We start from the raw sequence: 21,593 nt of genomic DNA, 5'->3' as shown, positions 1-21,593 counted from the left end.
GGGTAAAGAGTACTTACAATAAGATGAAAAACCCACAAATAATAATTGTAATAGAAAATAAAACTTGTTTATTCAATGAAGCTTCAAAGATCTCAACAATGGAGGAAATAAAAATCTGGAAATTCTATTGAAGAAGAAGACTAAAATTAGGAGAAGATTCAAAAGTACAATAATAGAATAAAGTCTAGGAAAATCTTCTATACCTAAAATAGAGATAAGGCCCCTTATATAGTACCAACAAAAGAAGGAAAAAGACAAACATTCATTTACACATGTGTTGGGCCCAAAATAGCAAATAAATAAAGCCTTGTTGCATCTTGAACTAAGATTTCCCCATTCCAGCAAGCCCAAGCTCGAATAGAACTCCTTGGGCTAAATGAGAAGCCCGATTCGAGCTGCCATTTTCTGCTCCAAATTTCGATCTTCAAACCTTCGTAACTCGGTGTAGAAATGTCCGATTAAGTCGATTCTTGAACCGTTGGAAAGCTTAGGACGTCTACTTTAACTTTCATGAAGATCACGAGTTCATTTGAGGCTTCTAGCTAGTCCGAATTGGTCAATTAGTGCCCAGGGGTCAGCTTTTCAGATTTGCAAACGAGTTTCCGCATCGCTTTTGTCGTCTTTTCCAACTTTTGCACCAAAATGCTTCCGCAATGCTCCAAAGTACCTGAAATACTAAAACACGCAATAAGGCATACAAAATACCATAAAACCGTGATAAAACGTTAATAAAGCATGCGGAAACGACGCTAAAGATAGGAGTAAAAATACTCCTATCAAACCTCCTCACACTAAATCTTTGCTTGTCCCCAAGCAAGAAATGAACTTAGGCAAATCAAACGGAAACTAACCATGGCGATCTTGAACAAGCATCAACAAATGAACTCCTATTCAACAATGGCTCAAATGATCTCGCCTAAAGTCAACAACCGCTAATGATGCACACAAGAGATGAATGCACTTTTAATGACAAAATGAGATGACAATTAGACTACACTTGCATTGGCTTAAGGTTTTTGTTGAACAATTCAAGTCATTAAGGTCATCTAAGGGACATGCATTACTTGGTCAAGTGATAAGAAGACAATCAAGGCATAGCAAACATAGGCATCAATTTAAAAGCATATTAATTCTCACAAGATTCACTCTAACACACAAGTGTTTGGGGTGCACACAATTAAGCTCAAGAAAAATGCTAATTCACCATAGGCTTGCTTTTAGTCTGATTCTCCCCTACTTAGTTCGGTAATCAATTGCTATCATATGGTCTTTTGAATGGGTTGTAACTTGGCTAGGGGTTAGGGGGTAGGTAAAGAAGGATAATTTTGGCTACAAAAAATTTGACTTGACAACTAGATATTTATTCACGATTATTTGTCTAACTTGGAATTTTCTTGCACATTTGAACTTCAATTTGATTTTCATGCCTTTTATTCAACTTTTCTTCTTACTCTCTTTTTTTTTTTTTTTTTTTTATTATTATTATTTTTATATTATTTTTTTCTTTTTATTTTTCTTGATCTTTCTTTATTCTTTCTTTCTTTTGCTTTTCTTTCTTTTCTTTAGGCACATAATTACTTCTTTGCTCATGCCTTTCCTATTCTTCAAGTTAGACAAACTTCTTAATAGTTAAAAGTCAATCAAGTCAATTTTTGGGGTATTTTTAAAGGGTAATTTGTTGAAGGGATGGTGTGTTAACATGTGTTGCAATTTGAAAGAAATGGCTTAAGGCTCAAAGGGGTGACCTAGTGGTAAGGGTAGGCTTTTTAAGTGGTTTTAAACAAAATGGTGATCCTAATGCCATAATCATTTAGCAATTGACACTCAACTATATAGTCTTAAATGGACACTAAGCAAGTTCTAGGAATATAGCTACACAACACACAAGAATTATAATCAAGGCTCAACATTTTAGAAAAGAATGTGGTGTTATGCACTAATTTAATTCCTATGTTCTCATGCCAATCATGCCCAATTTTATTCACAAATGACCCAAAATTTTCAAAAATTTGCACATCATGCATCCATATCCCAAAACAACTATCATGCTCACAATTGTTTTCACCAAAGAACATTTTCACCCAATTTCCATCAAAATTTTGTCACATAAAAGCATTTTCATCAATCAATCATCCTTGGAAGTTGCTCAAATTAGACAAAAACGCATTCATGCCATTAAAGATCGGGAGATGTCATAAGTTGATAAATTTCCAAATTCCGCCACAATCACAAACATACAAAGCATTCAATATCATGCTTAGAACAAAGATTTAGTGGAGGTGACTCAATAACTAGACTACTAACACAAACTAAAACAACAACGCAAAATAAAACACACTAAAGCATAAAACAAGATAAATTTCAACTAACGACATACAATTGACTAACCCTCCTCACACTATTTCGAACTTAGTCCCTAAGTAAGAAATATAAAGCAAAATTGTATGAGTTGAGTTAGAGAAATGCAAATCTTGTTTTAGTCGAATTCCGGTGGTTCGGGCGATGGAGTTGGAGATGGATAGGCCGGCCCTCCTTGGGCATTGAAATAGTCACGTAATTTCTCTTCGTGACGCCTTTGTCGATCATGAAGCCTCTTTTGGCGATATTCCATACGTGCCCACATCTTGCGTTGATCTTCCATGAATCGGATTTGGGTGGCTTCAAAAGCATTCCTTGCCGCTTCTCCTTCGGCGCTTGTTCCGGCCGTATGTTTGTCTTTCCTTCGCATCGGGTCTACTTCTTGTCTTGGCGAGGCGCACAATCTAGGCGGAATTGGCTCTCCGGGATGTGTATCCACCCAATTATCATACCTATATTTGCCCGCAACCCGTCCTTTGCGCACATATGCTCCAATATTCAAGTGATCCTCATTGATCATGCGTGGAGGTAGGATCTCGTACATGTCTTCATTGAAGTCCGGGTCTTGTCTTGCTAAGAACAATACCAACCATCCATACCCCACCTTCTTTTGAGCCCTAGGATGGTCTTGTAATAACTTCATCAAAAGATACCCCAAATGTATTTGCATTGCCTCCTCCGTTGGGTGTGACAAAGCTCTTAAAAGAAACAAATCCGTCCTCGTCACCTTATTATATTCATGGCGTCCATAGAAGGTGTGGCCGTACCACTTAAGCACGATGATTGTGGAAATATCCCTTACTTCTTTCAACTTGGCATAGTGTGAGTTATAAGACGGCTTGCCCGATGCTTCATTCCATACTAAATGCTCATCCAATTCGTCATCCGGCAACTCTCGCACTCCTAGATCCCTCAATTGCAAGTCTTCAATCAAATTCGTCACCGAGTACTCCCGCTCTTTGCCATCCAACCGAAATGTAATCGCATATTCGTTGTTTGGCGATTTAGCGATAGTGGTGAAGAATTCATAAGTGAGCGCCTCGCAATGCTCGTGTGACACCCTTGTCAAAGTGTCAAGTGCCAATTGGTGAAGATTTTCTTCCAACATCTCAATGACACCCAACTCTTGCATAGCCTCCCAACAAATTGCATAAGGAACGGAAAGACCACGTTTCTTAAGCTTCTCATAGCACTCACCCTCACTAACCGAGCGGATTTCAAAGGGTGCCTTGTATTTCCGTGAGAGAGGCCCGAAGGTGGTTGTCTTCTTTGAAGAACGGATAGGTTGTGGTGGTAGCTCCTCTTGAAATTCTTGCTCACTAGGAGGTATGGATTTTTTCTTGGAGGCTCGGCTTGCTCTTGTATTTCGAGACATTGAAGAATAGGGAAAAGGGTATGTGAAAGTGTGTTTAGTTTTGAATTTGGCTCTAGTATGGTGGAGATAGAGCTTGGAGAATATTTGCTAAAGGAAAAAGTATGGAGGTCTTGGCTATGGAGTTCTTGATAAATGTGGAAAAGAATGTGGAGAAGAAGAAGTGTTGGAGTTCTATTAATGGCTAAATTTCAAATAGATGAGAGGAAGGGTGGAGATCTTGCCATGGCATTAATCTTGGTGAAGTGTGTTTCTCTTTGAAAGGCCAAGATGCCTCCACCTCATCAATCCAAGAGCTTGAAACCACAACCAAAAGACAATTTTTGAAAAAAAAAAAAAAATTCCCCCCCTTTTTTTACATGGGTTCGATTCGAGACACCCTAGCCAAATGGGTGTCTCGAATCGAACCAGCTAAATCTGGTTACCCAGATTTAGCTGTCTCGAACCGAGACAGCTGTGTCTCGGTTCGAGACAACAAATCTGGTTACCCAGATTTGTTGTCTCGAACCGAGACAGCTGTGTCTCGGTTCGAGACAGCAAATCTGGTTTCCCAGATTTGTTGTCTCGAACCGAGACAGCTGTGTCTCGGTTCGAGACACCTCATAAGGTGGGGGAGACAATTTTTTTTACTTTTTTTTTTGGTTCCGGGGATCGCAAATTCGAACATCCTTCCGTAAGACCTATACAATCAAAAATCAAACACACCGGCGTTATCTCGAACAACAAAAAAAACAACAAAACAAATGAAAAAAATAAACAACCATTAACACACTAAATAATCTACCAACTAAAAACAAACAATAACAATAAAAATATGAATTCGAACCTCTTGGGAATGCCTCCCAAGTGCGCTTGTTTAGAGTCGAAAGCTCGACCGTCTCACGATGGACTCATGTAGGAGTTGTGAAAGATATCTCATCTTCCACCCGATTCGTCAAGGGTCCAAGATATGGTTTGCACCGGTGGCCATTAACCTTGAAAGTTTCACCCTTGGAATTCTCCAATTCCACCGCACCGTGATTCGCCACATTCCGGATTTTGAATGGGCCACTCCAACGAGATTTCAATTTTCCCGGAAACAACCGCAAGCGTGAATTGTAAAGAAGTACAAACGAACCAACCTCTAAGACCTTTGGGGAGATGTGAGCATCATGCCATTGCTTCGTTTTCTCTTTATAGAGCTTGGCATTCTCATATGCCATGAATCGGAATTCATCTAACTCATTCAATTGAAGCAATCTCTTTTCCCCCGCCTTCTTGAAGTCAAAGTTCAACTTCTTAATAGCCCAATACGCTCTATGCTCAAGCTCTAGAGGAAGATGACACGCCTTCCCATAAACAATACGGAATGGTGACATACCGAGTGGAGTTTTGTAGGCCGTCCTATACGCCCACAATGCATCATCCAATTTCAAAGACCAATCTTTCCGGGATCCATTCACCGTCTTCTCGAGAATTCTTTTCAATTCACGGTTCGAAACCTCAACTTGGCCACTCGTTTGGGGGTGATAAGGTGTGGCGACCCGGTGATGCACATTATACTTCCTCATAAGAGCTTGAAATTGCCGATTGCAAAAATGCGAACCACCATCACTAATAACCACTCTAGGAGTCCCAAACCGATTCACTAGCCGCTTAAGAAAACTCAACACCACTTTAGCATCATTAGTGGGCAAAGCCTCCGCTTCTACCCATTTCGAAACATAATCCACACATACCAAAATATATTGGTTTTTGAATGAAACCGGGAAAGGCCCCATGAAATCTATACCCCATACATCAAATATTTCCACTTCTTGAACCGAAGTCAAAGGCATCTCATCTCTTTTCGAGATGTTGCCTACACGTTGGCACTGATCACAATGGTCAACAAACTCTTTGGCATCACAAAACAAAGTTGGCCAAAAGAACCCGCTCTCAAGCACTCTAGCGGCGGTTCTAGCCGAACCATAATGTCCGGTCTCATGACATGAACTCAAAATGGGCATCATTTCTCCCAAGGACACACATCGTCTCAACATTCCATCACCACATATTTTAAACAAGAAAGGTCCATCCCACAAGTACCTTTTAACATCGGATAAGAACTTCTTCCTTTTGTGGGATGTCAAGTCCGGAGGCATGACTCCCGATGAGAGGTAATTTGCAAAATCGGCATACCATGGTGTCTCCACTTCCCGAATCATCATAAGCGTTTCGTCCGGAAACCGCTCATTAATCTCCACACCAATAGGAATTGGTTCCGGATTCTCGAATCTCGAAAGGTGATCCGCCACCACATTCTCCGTACCCTTCTTGTCTCGAATTTCTACATCGAACTCTTGCATGAGAAGAATCCAGCGAATGAGCCTTGGCTTTGCATCTTGCTTAGTGAATAGATACCGTAAAGCGGCATGATCGGTATATATGATGCATTTCGACCCAAGCAAGTATTGTCTAAACTTATCGAGAGCAAAGACAACCGCCAACATCTCCTTTTCGGTAGTGGTATAGTTGAGTTGTGCTCCCGCCATAGTTCTACTAGCGTAATAGATCACATGCACCCGCTTGTCCTTTCTTTGCCCCAACACGCAACCCAATGCTTGGTCACTAGCATCACACATTAGCTCAAAAGGCAAACTCCAATCCGGAGATGAAATAATGGGAGCGGTCACAAGTGCCGACTTTAGCTTCTCAAAAGCATCTTGACAATCCCTTGTGAAGTCAAACGACGCATCTTTTACTAGCAAACTTGTCAAAGGTCGAGCAATCGACGAAAAATCTTTAATAAAGCGCCGGTAAAAACCCGCGTGGCCCAAAAATGCCCGAACTCCTTTGACCGTAGTCGGAGCGACTAATTTTTCAATAACCGACGTTTTTGCCCTATCCACTTCAATTCCCGCCTCCGATATCCTATGCCCGAGTACAATGCCTTCATCCACCATGAAGTGGCACTTTTCCCAATTTAGCACTAAATTTGTCTCCACACATCGTGCTAAAACCCGCCTTAGATTCGCTAAACAACCATCGAACGAATCGCCAAACACGGAGAAGTCATCCATGAACACCTCCATAATATCTTCAATCATATCGTTGAAGATTGAGGTCATACACCTTTGAAATGTGGCGGGTGCGTTGCATAGTCCGAAGGGCATTCGCCGGTATGCAAAGGTACCGTAGGGGCATGTGAAGGTCGTCTTCTCTTGATCTTCCGGGAGGATTAAGATTTGATTGTAACCCGAGTACCCATCAAGGAAACAATAAAACTTGTGTCCCGCTACCCTTTCTAACATTTGATCGATAAATGGTAGCGGAAAGTGATCTTTTCGGGTTACCTCATTGAGCTTCCGATAATCGATGCATACACGCCAACCGGTTACCGTCCTCGTGGAGATTTGCTCTCCTTTTTCACTCTCCACCATCGTCATACCGCCCTTTTTAGGAACACATTGAATGGGACTAACCCACTCACTATCCGAAATCGGGTAGATTATTCCGGCGTCGAGGAGCTTGACGATCTCTTTGTGCACTACCTCCTTCATATTCGGATTCAATCTTCGTTGCCTTTGAGCCGACTTCTTTGACTCGTCTTCGAGATTAATCTTATGCATCACAATTTGAGGACTTATTCCTCGAATGTCGGAGATTTGCCAACCCATTGCTAACATGTGCTCTTTCACCACTTGCACAACCTTCCTTTCTTGATCCTTAGAGAGCTTGTTCGAGATGATTATCGGCAAGGTTTCATTCTCCCCAACAAAAGTATACCGAAGGTGTGGCGGAAGCGGCTTCATTTCAACTTTCGGGGGCAACTCCGAAGATGGTGGAGTCACACCATTGCTCTTGTCTAAACTTTCCGGCTTCGGTTCATCCTATCTAGTATATTCATCATCCCCCGACTCGGAATGAAACGAAACTTGAGAGATTTGTTGAGGACAAGTTTCTACCCTCTTTGCTTCGTTCAATAATTGCTCATTCTCCCGGAGTTGCTCTTCCACAATCTCATCAATCACATCAATTCTCATGCAATCCTCCTCCTCGATGGCATTCCGCATCACTCTCTTCATATCAAATTCCACACTTTCCTCATCAATTCTCAAAGTGAGCTTACCGGCATGAACATCAATGAGAGCACGCCCGGTGTTCATAAAAGGGCGACCAAGAATCATAGGACATTCTTTATCTACCGCATAGTCTAGGATCACAAAATCCACCGGAAAGATGAATTTATCCACTTTAACGAGCACGTCTTCCACTATCCCATACGGCTTTTTGAGAGAGTGATCGGCAAGTTGCAATACCATCGAGGTGCGCTTTACCGGTTGATCACCAAACAAAGACCTAAAAAGAAACAATGGCATCAAGTTAATACTTGCCCCAAGATCACACAAGCAATTTATAGCATTCATATTTCCTATAGTGCAAGGTATAGAAAAACTCCCTGGATCCTTAAGCTTTATTGGTAAGTTGCTTTGGATTATGGAACTACAATGCTCCGTGAGCGGTATTGTCCCATCTTGCTCCCAACTACGCTTGTTCATAATTATGTCTTTCAAGAACTTTGCATATTGGGGCATCTCCCGAAGTGCATCCGCCAAGCTTAGATTGATTTGCAATTTCTTGAAAATCTCAAGGAACTTGTGAAATTTTTCGTTCCCTTGAGCTTTCCTTAACCGGCTTGGGAATGGAACCGGTGGCACAAACGGTGGCGGCGGCGGTGGCCTCGCATAGGGCTCTTCAACCTCGATAACCGCTTCCTCACATTCCTTTGGTAGTTCTTGGCTTGAGCTTGCTACATCAACAACCACTTGAGGCTCATCCTCCTCAACAACATGCTTCTTCCCATTGGCTTTCTCAAGGTTTCTCCCGCTTCGGAGCTCTACCGCCTTAACTTGCTCTCTAGGGTTGTTTTCCGTAGTGGATGGCAACCCTCCTTGAGGTCTTCCTTGAAGCGAAATTGCCATTTGAGAAATTTGAGTTTCCAAATGATGGATAGTAGAAGCTTGATTCTTCTCCCTTTGCTCCATTTTTTCTAACTTCTCTAGCACTTTGGAAAGCACATTTCCCTCATCCGTATTCTTTTGTGGTTGGAATCCCGGAGGGTGTTGAGGTCTACCACCATAGTTGTTTCCTTGCCCTTGATGGTTATGATAAGGGCCTTGATAAGGACCTTGTTGTTGGGGCCTATTTCCTCCTTGGAAACTAGGACCCGCTTGTTGATTTGCTTGCACATTGCCTTGGCCCTCTTGATTCCTCCATCCGAAGTTAGGATGGTTTCTCCACCCCGGATTATAGGTATTCGAGTAAGGATCATTCCCTTGACGTTGACCTCCCACATAATTCACTTGTTCGCTCCAAGTTTGACCCATGGCATAGCACTCATTACTTCCATGATTGAAATCTCCACAATGCTCACAACCCACTTGGACATATGCAACCGGAGCATTCCGTGGACCCACTTGCTTCTTCAAGGCATCAACTTGACTTTGTAAAGAGGCATTCATGGCTTTCATCGCTTCAAACTCCTTGGATTGGTCAAGTGTCATTAATGCCTTTTGAGCCGGTGGTCTTCTCCTTTCCGAGGACCAAGTGCTACTCACCATAGCTAATTTTTCAATCAACTCATTAGCCTCATCAAGCGTCTTTTGCATCAAAGAACCTCCCGCGGCCGAATCAATGGTAGATCTTGTGATCTCACCCAAACCATTATAGAATATTTGAAGCACATGTTCCCTTACAAGCCGATGATGAGGTACGTGCCTTTGGAGATCCTTGAACCTCTCCCAAGTTTCATAGAGAGATTCCCCCTCATATTGGTAATAATCAATGATGTCCTTTGTCAACTTTGTGGTTCTCCCCATTGGAAAGTACTTGTGAAGGAAAGCTTGAGCAAGATCCCGCCAATTGTGGATTGATGCATTAGGTAGTGATCGAAGCCACAAGCTAGCCTTGTCTCTTAGTGAGAACGGAAACATCCGAAGCTTGATTTGATCGGAGGTGACATTATGGAGCTTGAATGTGTCCAACACTCCCAAGAACTTGGCTATGTGTTCATTTGGATCCTCACTTGGTAACCCAAAGAATTGGCACCGATTTTCTAGGAGTTGAATCGTGCTAGGCTTGATCTCAAAAGTAGCCGCGGTGACCGGTCTTGCAAAGCACCCATAGGTAGCATTATCCACATCCGGGAGGAAGAAATCCCCCAAAGTTTGTCTTTGTGCTTGATGGCCTTGAACTTGAGGGTGATTGTCCCCTTGTTGCTCTTGCCGATTCCTCTCATCGAGTGGAGGAGGCGGATGTTGCCTCACTCCATCGTCTTGAGGGTGATAATGCTCCTCCTCATAGTTATCATCCCCACGTTCCATGATAACGGGTATACGATTCTCCCTTCTCACACTTCTTTCAAATCTCCCGAGGTTGTCTTGAAACGGTTCTAGTGGAAGATTGGCCCTTCGTGTATTGTGCATACACTATAGTTGATCTCCTACACAAACAACAACAAGCAAACCACGCGTAAATCCGGAAAGAAGCAAAAACAACAAAAGTGATTAAAACAGAAAATAAAGCTAACTCGACCGAACAATAACTAATTTCAATCAATCAATAAACACTCGTCACTCCCCGGCAACGGCGCCAAAAACTTGTTGAACAAAAAGCACAACTTGTAATAATCCGGAAGTCGGAATCGATCCCACGAGGAGTGAATCTAGAGCGATTGATGAGAATGAATTTTAGTTGCGATTCAATTCGTTTAGCGAAACTCGAATGGCTGAAGTTCAAATAAGATTAACACTAAAAAGGCACTAAACAACTAAACAATTAAACTAACAATTCAAGCAATTAAAATAAGAACAAGTTTAATCAATAAGTAAAAGATGTCTAGGGGTTGAAATCATTCCTAGGTCATGCATACATGGTAATGGATAAATTGGTATATAGCAAGGGCCGAGTTGTGCCTAGCGCACCGTTCCCGCTCTCTCGAGCCTCTAAGAACGACAAAATCAATCATCAAGTAATCAATTAATGCCTAACTCACTCTCGTGATACTAAACAAAACCAATTACCCAACATCAATTAATCAACAAACTCAAGGTCACCTAAATCCTAATCCACTCTCGTGGTATTACAATCTAGGCTTATAATTCCAAAGTCTATTCACCTAACCATTTCTCAATGAGTCAAGCAAACACTAAATCATGCATTAGATAGCTAGGCTAACACAAGCATTAGGAACTAGAATTAGAACAAGCATTTAACCAATCACCATACCATTTAACATAACAAGAAGGAAATCATCTCAACCCCCAAACATGGGGGATTAGTTACACATTTCAAGAGCTAAATCAACAAAATGATAAATGGAAGACATGGGTAAAGAGTACTTACAATAAGATGAAAAACCCACAAATAATAATTGTAATAGAAAATAAAACTTGTTTATTCAATGAAGCTTCAAAGATCTCAACAATGGAGGAAATAAAAATCTGGAAATTCTATTGAAGAAGAAGACTAAAATTAGGAGAAGATTCAAAAGTACAATAATAGAATAAAGTCTAGGAAAATCTTCTATACCTAAAATAGAGATAAGGCCCCTTATATAGTACCAACAAAAGAAGGAAAAAGACAAACATTCATTTACACATGTGTTGGGCCCAAAATAGCAAATAAATAAAGCCTTGTTGCATCTTGAACTAAGATTTCCCCATTCCAGCAAGCCCAAGCTCGAATAGAACTCCTTGGGCTAAATGAGAAGCCCGATTCGAGCTGCCATTTTCTGCTCCAAATTTCGATCTTCAAACCTTCGTAACTCGGTGTAGAAATGTCCGATTAAGTCGATTCTTGAACCGTTGGAAAGCTTAGGACGTCTACTTTAACTTTCATGAAGATCACGAGTTCATTTGAGGCTTCTAGCTAGTCCGAATTGGTCAATTAGTGCCCAGGGGTCAGCTTTTCAGATTTGCAAACGAGCTTCCGCATCGCTTTTGTCGTCTTTTCCAACTTTTGCACCAAAATGCTTCCGCAATGCTCCAAAGTACCTGAAATACTAAAACACGCAATAAGGCATACAAAATACCATAAAACCGTGATAAAACGTTAATAAAGCATGCGGAAACGACGCTAAAGATAGGAGTAAAAATACTCCTATCACTAGACTCCCTCCAGTTTATAATGTCGCATTTGAAAAATTTTATTGGTTTATAATATTTGTCACTTTAAAATATCAAAAAAGTATTAATTTATTGTTTTTTCATATTTGTCCCCCATTAATTTATTGAAAGAATATAATAAATAAATAAAAATAATAGTTATAAATGTAAACAAGTTTCAATGTAGGGTTAATTTGATAAAAGTGTTTATAAATGGACACATATTAATTATTTTTTTAATTTTTATATTAAAGCCAAATGCGAAAAATATTATGGATTGGAGGAAGTACTTCGTTACCTCTAATTTTGTTAAAGATAGTGCATTTATAAGAGTTAAACAATCCACTAGACAGTTTTAATTATGATACTTATGTGAATACTATGGTTTGTGCCTATTTAAAAAAAATGAAAAAAACTGTAGTGGAAATTTTGTACGTAATTATAATCGGGTAATAGACACCGGAGGTTCAAACTATCATAATATATTAGTTTGATAATTTTTTTTCATTCGGATTATTAATTTTTTTTCTTTAATTTGGTTACCAAATTCTATTTTTTTAATTTAGTAATCAAACTTTAACTGTCAGCTAAAATTTACTTATTTGTTTGCATTGCCGAGAAAACTCATTGTTTAATTGAAATTATGCATAATTAACAGGTTTTAATAAAAATACAAATAAAAAGCGACTTTCGAATGGTAAAATCCGGTTGTCAGTTCATCTTTTTGTCCTAAAAAATTTGTTGAAATAAATTTAAAATTTAGTAACCATAATAAAAAAAATCAAAATTTGATCACCGAAATAAAATATAGCGATAATTTGGACATCCTATATTCATTACCCAATTATAATCACTTGGGTTTTGACTTTTGGCATTCCGAAATTCCGATTCAATAAGAAATAGACCAACGACAATACACATGAGCTTTACACACTACCTGTATTGTTTCTAGTCATATTCCACAGTCTAAAACCTGCAAAACGCGACATATTTTATTTTTAATAAATTTGATTACATTTTTGTTATTATTTTAAATCTTTTATTTGGCGTTATTTTATCTTAGAAATAAATTAGGATTTTGGCATCTTTGAAAGTTTATCATAAATTAGATCGATACTTGCGTGTTGTGCGTGTAAAATTGAACAATTGTTTTAATTTGAGTTTTTGATATAAAATGTATATTTATATCAAAAATTATAAATTTTTCAAAAAAATTAATTCGCATTAAATTAAATTATTTAAGTTTTTGATATAAAATAATTTTTTAAATATAATTTAGTTAAATTTTGTGATTAAACTTAAAAAAAACTCATATTTAATAACTTACAAATATTATTTAAATAACAATCTTCAAATTTTATAGCCAAATAACTTTATAAAATTATATAAATTAAATTTTTTAATACATTTTATTCCATCAACTATAAATATTAATAATATATCAAAGTCTTAAAATTGTTTAACTTTTCTATGAATGCAAATTGTATTAAAAAGGCAAAGAAAGGCAAACCAACACTCGAAAGCCAAAAAGCGACTTAAGAGCGAGGTAAAAACAAAGAAGAATCGTCCAAGCAAAATATAAACTGAATTCCTAAAAAACTCCAAATTAGAATAAGAATATGTGCGGATTCAAATCTTCATAAAAATTCAAAACCATTGTAAAACTGTAAAAAACAACCTCCTCAATTGAAGTGCTATTCTTTTAAAAAATACGCAAGTTCCTGCTTTTCAACAGATTCCATATTATATATACCCATAAACCAAACCACAAATCGGAATAAGGGTTTTTATGAATCAAATAGTGCCAAAGCTGTATGAAATCGTCAAGGCCACATGACATCACCCAAAGTAAGCCTTCCCTCAAGATAATTGAGTTCCAAACTGATCTAGCAAACAAGCAATGCATAAGAATCTAATCATTAGTTTTCGTCTCTCTGCAAATATTGCAGCTCGTTTCAGCAGCTGCAATTATGCTCTGATGAGTCAAGAAAGAGTGGCTGGTAATACGCCCATGTAAAGCTATCTAGACAAAAAACTTAATACGAGGAGGAGAAGCTGAATTCCAAAGCAGCAAAAATACAGGACTTGCGGTATGAGCAGGTCGTAACAAAGTAGAAAAAGAGCAAGCTGTGTAAACCTGCTGTTTCCCGCCCCAACTGATAGCATCATCGTTTTTCGGATGAAAGAACAAGCTAGTAAAGAGTTGCTTGAAGAAGTTGGAAGTCGTTATTTTCAGCGATAGGAAGTTTGTGCCTCCAACTCCAACGAGCCGATTTAATTTCACAAACATAATCCATTTTTTTCCTAGAAAGATTATACAGCTGAGGGTAGATGATAAAAGGAGAACTACCGTTACGTCAACTATCAAGCCAAAGGGATATCAAATTACCATTCCTTACCCGAAATGAGACATGGTTACTCCAAGAAGGTTGATCAAGAAAACAAGCGCTCCATATACCATCAAATTTTAAAATTCTATAATGATAAAGTTTAATTAATTAAAATAAATTTTAAAAACTTTTGATAATTTCTATCATATAATAATGAAAGAATTTATTAACTCTCCATTTTTTTCAAAATTTATATAATGTTATTATAGATAAATCTGATGTTCAATTAAATTATTTATTGATTAAACATGTGATAAAATAAAAGTAATTGATTGACTGGTAATTTTTAAAATTCATTTATATAACATAAAAGACAAAAAATTATTAAACTTGTTTATATTTGTTGAATCTATAATTTATTAACATAAAATATTATATAATAATATAATAACTAATAAAAACTCTTCATATATAACAACATAATAAACATTATTAAATACTAAAACTTTTAAAATTTATAACCATGAATTTTTAAAATATTATTGATTAAATTTCTTAAAAACTATTTATCTTAAATTATTAATAAAAATTAATTATACATTAGATTTTTTTCAAATTTTATATTTCAACTTTCCAAATTTCATAACTTATATCCGTCCTATAAATATAAGCCATCTTTCTATTTTTTGCGTCTCAAATTATAAGCAACCTTCTTTATTTGGTGAACAATTTAAAGATTAAAAGTCTTATATAACCCTAATAAATATGTACAATTAACTTCGAATGAATTAATAACTTCATTTTTCAATATAAGATTCAACAATAAAAAAATTAGTCATTAATTATTCTTTTATATATTTAAGAATTACAAAAGGATAAAATTGGAAGATGGATAAAAAACTAAAGTTAACTAACTTAATTATATTTTTCTTAATTCTTATGTCTGTCCAAATGGCCTGCATTTTGGGACGGAGAAGTAAGTATTAATATAAATTAATAAAAAGTACATTTAGTAAAATAATAAATCAATTTAAAACTATTAAGTTACTACTTAGAAATTTAGAGTCAATCCACTTCGTAGTATCAATGATCACCAAATTTTTTAAATTCTATAAGGTTAATTGTCAATTTGTTAAATTAAATTTCAAATTTTTTTATAATCCAAACATAAAGTATAATAGTTTATTGATAAAAATTTATGGAACTCTTCATATAAAATAACCTATAAATACTATGAACATCTTTTTTTTTTTGAGAAAAATACTATGAACATCTTAAAAACCTTTTAAAAATTTATAGGGTTAATTGCAAATTAATACACAAATTTTACCCTAATTTGCAATTACAACACAAACTTTAAAACTTGGCAAATTGGTACACCGATTTTTATTTTTTGGCGAATTGATACACCGAACTGGAAAAACACTAACGTGGACATTGTCATATAAAGTCTCGTGTTGTTGTATGATTGGTCGGTGTACTAATTTGCCAAAAAAATGAAAGTTGGTGTATTAAATTGCCAAGTTTCAAAGTTCGTGTTGTAATTGCAAATTAGGGTAAAATTCGTGTATTAATTTGCAATTAATCCAAATTTATAATCACAACTTCTTTTTAAGATATTGTTGAATAATTTTTCTTTAAAAAAACTCTTTCTAATAAAATACTTATAAATATTTAATTAAGCATTAAAACTTTTCAATCATAACCCTTAAACTTTTACAATTCAATAAGCTTTCACTTTTTTAATTTCATAACTTTTAAATGTTAGTATTAATTAATAAGAAAACATTTAATAAATTATTAAGTCTATTTTAAATCAAAAATTGCCACTTAGAAATTTGTGGTCAATCCACTTGTTAATATATACTGAATATTTAATTTGGAGTTCGAAATTATAGTATAATATATATTATAAACTTTAATTTCAGTTGATACAGTTTTTGATTAATTTATAGACAAAATTCAATTGCATAAGTTGTCCCATTGAACAAAAGTTTTATTCCGCTCCAAACCTACAAAATAAACCGCTAATTTCGCTATCCATTCGAATTAACGAAACTTAAATGCCTATAATCCCTAGATTCAATAGGTTGTAAAAGAGACTGACCACTATTCATGCATGTCGATAGTTATCACTTTAATTGTAAATTCCGATCGTCTGATTTTTTGTGAGCAAAATACAGTCATATACCAAGTAAAGAATAATTAAACTTATTATTAAATTTAATGATAAAGAATATTAGTATATTACGGTATTCTATGATCAAATAATCTAACTTAATCCGGTCATCTACAAATAAAATAGTGAAACAAAGCCTTTATTTTGTAGTATTATACATCTTACACACATAAAACTACAAAAAGTCATAACAAAAACTTACTAACAAACTCAAACCTCTTCAAAATATGTTCAAATTTCTTCAAATAAGCCCAATTCTCACCGGCATTCTTGAACCTCTTGGTATTCTATGTGGAGCCATAATAGTTATAACCACATACTGCATTGCCATTGCCTGTCGGGCAAGCCGAAGCCAAAATCCTGGAAATAGCAGCCGCGAAAGAAATATTACTAGAACCGGAAGGAGTAACAACTCAAAAATGACGTCAAAAGTTTCGGTATGTACTAGTACATACAACAAGGAAAAATATTGCAATAAAGAAAAAATTTGCTCAGTCTGTTCGCGTAAATTCAATGAAGGTGAAGAAACTCGTATATTGCCTGAATGCTTGCACTTGTTTCATGTTGCTTGTATTGACATGTGGCTAAATTCACACCCGAATTGCCCGCTTTGTCCAGCAGACATTGCGCCTCTGGAGAATGTTGTTGTTATAGTGATGCCAGATTCCGGTGTGATTCCGCTCGAGAATTCCATCAAGGGACGGGATTTGAAGAATGATGATAAGATGAATGTAATTTCGCATTAGAGATAGCTATAGTTGTAAGTTTTCATAATTTTGTTTATGTGCTACTTTTGGTCTGTTAGGTAATTTGGTTGATTTTTGTAAAGTGGATGCTACTGATTGTGCATGTGAAACTTGAGATGCTTATTTCATTTTCATAATTGTCCTCTCTTCTGATTATTTTGACTCAAATGCAATAATGAGATTTCATTTTGAGGCTGTTTTGAGTTCTAACGTAGCCTGCTAATAATTTATAATATAGATAAAACAGAATTAATCTTGTAAAGCATCCTTTCTGTTTAGAATTGATCATTCTTAGCCATAAATTTATGTGGCATAATCAAATGTATCTCATTAAATTATGAGAAAATTACTCCGAAGCCCCCCATATTTTTTAATTTACAGTTTAGTCTCTCATGTTTGAAAATCAAGCTATATAGTTCCTCACTTTTGTTTCCATCAACAGTTTAGTCCCTCCCTCTACTTTTGTTGTTAGTCAACTGAGTTAAAGGCATTAGCAGTAAATTAATTTTCAAAACATGAGAGACGAAATTGTTGATAAAAACAAAAGTGAAGGACCACATCGTTTTTTGTAAGTTAATTTTTTTTAGTTTAGTCCTTTTACTTGGTTGACTAACACCAAAAGTAGCTGAAAAAATTAATTAAATTGTTGACAGAAACAAAAATGAGAGATCATATCGTTTGATTTTCAAATAAGAGGAATGAAAGTGCAAATTATAACATATGTAGTGGAGGTCTCATAGTAATTTGCTCTTTTTAGTATATTTTTTGGTAAATGATTATATTAACCACATCCGCAAACAGATGCAATAAAAAATATATAAAGGTAGCTACACTTTTTTTTTTGATGAATTGGAAGCTACGCTTCTTCTTTTTTTGATGAATTGCTACACTTCTTAAAATAGAAGATACAAATCATAGCTAGCCTTTAATATAAAAAAATTAAACTTATGAAAACATCAGGAAAACTCAAGTTGTGATATTTATAAGAGAAAAGGGTCATCCATGCCCCTAAGGTTTGAGGTTTGGATCAAGTAAGCCCTCAACGTCCGGAAAGGTTCACTCATGCCCCCAACGTTTGTAAAAATGAACAATCAGACCCCTCGGATTAACGCCGTTTCACTGCTCCTAAGACTCTGTTAGTGTGATCCTACGTGGCAGACATAAAAGGATCGTTTATGCCCCTAAGATTTGGGTCTGGGATCAAATGAACCCTCAACGTTTAAAAAAGGTTCACTTATGCCCATAACGTTTGAAAAGGTTCACTTATGCCCCTAACGTTTAAAAAATGAGCCGTTATGCCCCCCAGTTTAACATTGTCTTATTGCTTCCCATACTCCGTTAGCGTGATCCTACATGACTATTTTTACTGGTAAATTTTTATCCGGTGACGGTCTTTTTCTCAGCAACAATAGTCCATCGTTGCAAAGTCATTTTATAACATGGCCGAGCTAAGCCGATAGACTGTCCTTCTTCTACAATGGAATAAGGAATTCTCTTCATAATCGGTATCTTATTCGATGAAACTAGACGGAAACACCAAATAAAAAGGAATACAATCTCTATCTTTTTAGTAAATTTTTTTACATAATTTTTGGGTTTCTAATTTTTGAAGGAATGTAATTGTTGAATCGAAATACATGAAGAAGATGAATAAACTGATTTTTTTATAATGAATATTTCATTATTAATTACGTTTAATCGTCTTCAATTATAGCGGACAACTATTACCGATTAATTGTTCAACGTCGGTCGTCTATGGTTGAATTAATGGAGAACTAAAAATGAGCCATGTAGGATCACACTAATGGAGTTTGGAAAGCAATGATACAGTGTTAAACTGGGGGCCTAGTTGTTCATTTTTTCAAACGTTGCGGGTATAAGTGAACATTTTCAAACGTTAGGGGCATAAGTGAACCTTTTTCAAACGTTGAGGGCTCATTTGATTTCGGACCCAAACCTTAGGGGCATAAATGATCCTTTTATCTCTGCCACGTAGGATCACACTAACGGAATCTTAGGAGCAGTGAAACGGTGTTAAACCGAGGGGTCTGATTGTTCATTTTTACAAACGTTGGGGGCATGGGTGAACCTTTCCAAACGTTGAGGGCTTACTTGATCCAAACCCCAAACCTTATGGGCATGAATGACCCTTTTTCCTATTTATAATGAATGACCACTTTAGCACAAGAAAATCAAATTTTAGAAATTAGAATCTAATTTATGTATAAGAAGTCGTTTATTTTTTACTTTCTAAAACTCCCAAATATTATAAGACCAAATTATCCCCCCAAAAAGGTCTGTAATTTGATGTCGCAAAAGCCAACCACTAAAAGTAAAAACTGCAAATATTAGAAGAAGCAACTCAAACATGCCAATCGAAGAATAGAACCCTAAAATTTTCCATACCAAGTTGCAATGAAGCACGAGGTGAATCCCTAACTCTTATTCTAAACACAAAGAACAACCATCACTACTAAATCCGTCGCTAAAAAGCAGAAATCCGTCGGGAAATGGTTTCCCGACGGATTTGCCGACGGACAGGGTCCGTCGGCAAATGTGGCGTCGCTAAATGAATCAGCGACGGCACACATTTATCCGTCGCCATTTAATCCGTCGCTAAATGGCATCTGGCCGTCGCCAAATGCGTCGCGAGACGACGCGTTTGGCGATGTCCAGCGACGCATTTGGCGACGGATCCACATCCGTCGCCATTTGGCGACGGACATATCCGTCGCCAAATGCGTCCTTAATTCAAAAATATTGGGTTTAGCGACAGATTAAATCCGTCGCTCAACGTAATATTTCCGTCGGGAAACTGACCAATTCCGGACAGAAATTTGCATTTTTCCGGCTTTTTAATTAAATGCAAACCCTGTTTAAATACACAAATTGCAGAAAAGACAAATAACACAGAAAATACAAAAGCATCTAATATATATATATATATATATATATATATATATTTTATATATATATATATATAAAACGTACGATACATGAAAATTGTATACCAAAAACGTCCCTACACTACAGTACTACAAATCTGTGATGTCGTCATCTGGGACACCGTCATCAGTAGCCGGTGGAGGCGGTGGTGGAGGAGTGGGTAGCACATCTCCCTGGGTCCGCTACTGCATCTGCTGCATCGCCGCTGCAACCGCAATCTAGACCTGATCACGGATCGTATCCGCGAACTGAGCGATGAGATCAGTACGGAACCTCGCATCGGCGGCTGGCGACACAGTCTGAGAGGAGTTGCCGTCTCGTCTACTAGAAGTACCCCGCTGCGAGGCGACGTACTCAGAACCAACTGAGCCTAATCCGTAAATACGCCGCATCCTCACCCCCTCAACAACAAGATAAACTTCGTCCAGATCCACTGGGGTAGATGTTGTACTCCCCTCGGCTGTCTGTGTGGCGGCCAACATCTACTGCTCAAAACGCTCCTACAAAAACAACGTAAAACAGTTAGTTTCATATGAATTCTGATGCTTGTACAAATAAAACTTAAACGTTAATAAAAATCCGGCAGCATTTCGTTTATAAAATGACATCACCCATTTTTCAGGGAAATCCTGCAAACTACAAATTGTACAAAATAGCATATATCAACAACCAAACCACTTAATTCAAAAGAACAACAAAGATACCTAATTCAAATAAAATAGATTACGTGTTTCAAACAATTGAGCTATTATATTCAAACTATTTAACTACTTAAACTATTTGAATACTATTCAAACAATAAAATTTAAAGAAATACTTACAGCCGCAATCCTCGCGCGCTCGTCCACAAATCGGGTCGGGTCAGCCTTCAGAGTGTGCATCCGCTTATGCACCTCAGCATGTGTCGGCTCGCGCCCCAGCTCCCTAGCCTGCCAGACAAATTTATTAATTTATAAGTTCATTTAACAAAAAAATATAACATAAAATACTATAATAATTAAAATAAAAGATAAATACCAAAATAGCCTTATGCTTCAAAGTAGACATCGATCCTCCGGTATGTCAAACCGTTCCAGTGCCAGCTCCGGCCGGCTCGCTCATCCGATTAGCCCGCGCCTGGGCCGATTTCTTCTTTGCCTCATCAGAGTCCCAAACTCTCTCCCAGGCCTGCCACACGTCATCTGTTATAGACACGTCTCTTTCACGAGAAGTCTTGTAGGTGGACAACCTGTTAGAATACCGGTTCGCAACATGCTTCTCGAAAGTACTTCGGATGACTCGTTCCTCGAATTCGTCCTCCTAGAAGAATTGTTTCTGCAAAAGTGTTAATTTTAACAAATTAATTAAAATAATAAATATAGATAAAAAATATAAAATTTTAATTAAATTACCTTAAACTCCTCGAAGTAAAAAGAAACAGCGTCCTCAGGCAAAAACCTCCAAGCGGTGCCTACTGCCCACCACCGACTCTGGAAGATTTCCCGCAACTCTCTAGATACCGTGCTGGTATCGAGCAACTTGTCCTGTAAGTCAAAA

General features: G+C 37.1%; 1 non-coding gene across 1 annotated transcript; it reads left to right on the top strand.

The window, feature by feature from the left end:
• The first annotated feature begins 9,448 nt into the window (after positions 1–9,448).
• Positions 9,449–9,555, top strand: LOC126666468 (small nucleolar RNA R71). The gene has a single exon (XR_007637965.1). It is a non-coding gene; the product is annotated as a small nucleolar RNA R71 (small nucleolar RNA).
• Positions 9,556–21,593: the final 12,038 nt, after the last annotated feature.

The sequence above is a fragment of the Mercurialis annua genome, linkage group LG1-X (genome assembly GCF_937616625.2).
Source record: "Mercurialis annua linkage group LG1-X, ddMerAnnu1.2, whole genome shotgun sequence".
Classification (NCBI taxonomy): Eukaryota; Viridiplantae; Streptophyta; class Magnoliopsida; order Malpighiales; family Euphorbiaceae; genus Mercurialis; species Mercurialis annua.
This window is presented reverse-complemented; position numbering and strand designations above follow the sequence as displayed.